This window comes from Micropterus dolomieu, linkage group LG09 (genome assembly GCF_021292245.1).
Source record: "Micropterus dolomieu isolate WLL.071019.BEF.003 ecotype Adirondacks linkage group LG09, ASM2129224v1, whole genome shotgun sequence".
Lineage (NCBI taxonomy): Eukaryota > Metazoa > Chordata > Actinopteri > Centrarchiformes > Centrarchidae > Micropterus > Micropterus dolomieu.
The window spans coordinates 2,351,284-2,355,034 of NC_060158.1; the positions used below are offsets into that span (position 1 = coordinate 2,351,284).

Genomic DNA, 3,751 nt, shown 5'->3' on the forward strand with positions numbered 1-3,751 from the left:
ATTCTTACTGATTGTATGGGGTGGACAGGTGTCTTTATGCAGCTAACGACCTCAAACAGGTGCATCTAATTTAGGATAATAAATGGAGTGGAGGTGGATGTTTTGAAGGCAGACTAACAGGTCTTTGAGAGTCAGAATTCTAGCTGATAGACAGGTGTTCAAATACTTATTTGCAGCTGTATCATACAAATAAATAGTTAAAAAATCATACATTGTGATTTCTGGATTTTTTTTTTGTAGATTATGTCTCTCACAGTGGACATGCACCTACGATGACAATTTCAGACCCCTCCATGATTTCTAAGTGGGAGAACTTGCAAAATAGCAGGGTGTTCAAATCATTATTTCCCTCACTGTATGTGGTGATAACCGCGTTTGATCAATGAGCACAGCAAAGTGTCTGAAAAGGACTTTAAGAGGTGGATGCAGAATTCGGCAGAAGAGATGTTGTAAGCTACCTGCAGAGATTTGCATCCACCTCTCTTCTCAGCATAAATGAGCGTTATCAGCCGCGAGGTGCATGCAACTCTCAGCAGGCAGGAAGAATTCGGCACAACACCTGTTGCTCTGTGACAGAGACAGTTACAGCAACGTTACGTGTCGTTGGCAGCTAAAGCGGTAAGACAGAAGAAAAGGGTTAGTTAACGTTAGCTGTATTGCTGCCTTTTGTTTTTCAACTTTTCCAAAATCTATAAAGCCAATGTAAGTCAACCGACCAATCACAGCCTGGATGGGGCGGGACATTATGAAAAGTTTATCGTACTACAGCAAATCATTAAATGTTGAACAATATGATTATTGACAAGTTAATACTTTGCATTAACAAATTAGAGACCAATATAGATCATTTTGCTTGCAGAAGGATTAAATAAATAAAAACAACCCACAGAAATGAATCAGCTGTAACTGGATTTAATATTCAACTAGTGGTAAAATAGTAAACTATTATATGAAATTATAATGAATATAGTAATATTATATTAACATTATACTAACAGTATACAATTAACTGAACATTATACTCTTTATTTAAAGGGGACCTATTATGCTTTATCATATTTTCTGTCATTTCTATAATGTTACAATGTCAGATGTTCATGTTAAACACGGCCAAAGCTTCAAATAATGAGGTCTATTATTATTATTATAAGTATTTAAAAGAAATCCCATTGAGCCAAAACCTCAGATATCTCCCTGGGTAGCTGTGAGCTAACTGAGCTCAGCTTGTTCTGACTTGAGTGAACAATATTGAATATTAGTGCTTTCTAAATGACCACATGATGTAGGCAATGAGAAATGAAGTGTGTGTATTTGTGTGTAGAGTTTTGCAGAGACAGTTCAACAAACCTGAATCATGTGTTAAAGCAGTTTAGGGAAATGGGTGTGCTTTTTGACAAACGGATTATTTTGTTTAAGCCATCAAGAAAAGACTCTAGAGAACATGAAAATGCAAAGTGCAGCATGACCTGCCATCAGTCACCAAAATGTTGGATGGACACCAGAGAAAATAAAATCCTGGGGAAGTGTAGTACAGACTAAAGTGAATCAAACTAGTCTATTAATAATGTAATTTATTTAGAAGCTGCAGTCACACCTTTCACTGTATACTGGTGATTTCTAGTTACATCAGATCAGAAGTAAAAGTACTCTATTACAGGTAAAAGCAATGCATCCGTAAAAGTGTCTTTAAAATGTATTTCAAGTATTAAAAAGAAAATAGAAATCCTCCAGTACAAGAACCTTAAAATCGTACTTAACTACAAATTTGAGGTACTTTTTTTTTGAATGAACGGTGGCCGGAAAACATAGTAGGATCGAACTTTGTTGGCGGATCTGCATAAACTGTACTGTGAATGTAACATCATGTCAAATAGTCCAGATGGGGATGAGATGGAGTGGATCATGTCCAGATCTGTAAGATTGAAAAGGGAAAAGTTGGTCAGAACATAGCGAGACCGGCGAGGGAAGTAATAACAAGAAACTGAGAGCTAGCCAGAGTGAGAAACAGAAGCCTGAGAATACGGAGAAAGTGCAAGGAAACCATTGGAAAGTTATAATTGAGTTCAATCAGGATGGTGGACACTATCACCCAATTAAACTTACCAAGGCGATTGAGAAGGAGATTGACAAAATCAAATTTGCAAGATTTTTGAACAATAAACGAATACTGATACATGCAAGCAGCAAACAACAACAAGAAAAGATTCTTAGCATGTCCACACTTCAAGGGGAAAGGATGAAGGCCCACATCCCAGGAGCAACAGCAAAGGTTAGAGGAGTTATATCAGGAGTCCCTTTGAATATGTCAGTGGAAGGTGTTAAAAATGAGATTCAGGGAGGCAAAGCAGTTGAGGCTACTAGACTAAAAAGCAAACGAGATGGATCATTAAAAGACTATCTGTGGTTGTGCAATTTGAGAGAACCCTCCCTAAGTCAGTCCAAATGGGATACATAAATTACAGCGTGAGAGAATACATCCCTCCCCCTATCAGATGCTCTAAATGTCAAAGGATTGGGCACACAGCTCAGCAGTGCAAAGGAAAGCTAAGGTGTGCTAGATGTGTTGGCCAGCATGAGTATGGGAAATGTGAAAAGGATGCAAAGATTAAATGTTGTAACTGTGGAGGAGAGCATAGTGCTGCATTTGGTGGATGTGAAGTGCAAAGAGGAGCCAGAGAAGCCCAAAAGGTGAAGATATTGAACAAAGTATCATATGCAGAAGCTCTAAAGAAAGTAAGAGAAACAGGATCAAATGACAAAAACTCCAGTGGAATTGTCCAAAGAAACATAACACCAGTTAATCAGACACAAAACCAGATTCCAGCTCACACACAGAATGGTTGCGAGCATAAATGTAAAGTTGACGATGATACGTTGATAGTGAAAAAAGTGAACTTTGTGGGTTTCATATGTCACACCATCAATGTTGCGTCCCAGTTGAAAAAGAAAAGTGACAGAATTAAGGCTATTGTAGAAGCAGCAGGAAAACTTCTTGATATGAAAGATATCAAAGCAGATCAAATACATGCATTGTTGACGGTAACTGAAAATGGAAATACACAAACTGAGGTTTAGGACGCTTATAATGGTTCTTCACATACTACAGTGGAACGCAAGAAGTCTTATAGCTAATGGTCAAGAATTCAAAAAGTACATTCATGAATTAGATGTTGTTCCAGATGCAATATGTGTACAAGAAACTTGGTTACGAGACAGACTAGATTATGTGATACAAGAGTTTAGCTCTATAAGGTACGATAGACCTAACAACCAAACTGGTGGAGGGTGCATCACCTTTATCAAGGATGGGTTGGCCTACAGGGAATCCCCAAGCTCAGAAGATTCAGAATGTATAATAGTTGAAATCTATAGCCCAAGGAAAGAGGGAAACATTAAATTGATTAATTTCTATAACCCATGCAAAAACTTAGATATCAATAAACTTAATGAAATGGCAGGGACTGTATACAGGAAAGAAATATGGTGTTGGGGACTTCAATGCACACAACAGCTTATGGGGCAGCAATCACACAGATAATAATGGGGACATAATTGAAGAAATGATGGAAGAAAGATCACTGGTCTGCATTAATAATGGACAGGGAACACGAATGGATGTGAACAGGGGTAAAACATCATGTTTAGATATCACACTGGTATCAGATAATTTGGTAAACGCATGTGAATGGTTTGTTATGAATGATTCTACCATAGGAAGTGACCATTTTCCAGTTCTCACTATTATTAACAC

At 37.7% G+C, this 3,751-nt stretch overlaps 1 protein-coding gene across 2 annotated transcripts in view; it reads left to right on the forward strand.

The window, feature by feature from the left end:
• The window catches only part of LOC123976552, a 27,113-nt gene that overhangs the window by 4,311 nt on the left and 19,051 nt on the right, over positions 1-3,751 (forward strand). The window lies entirely within an intron of this gene.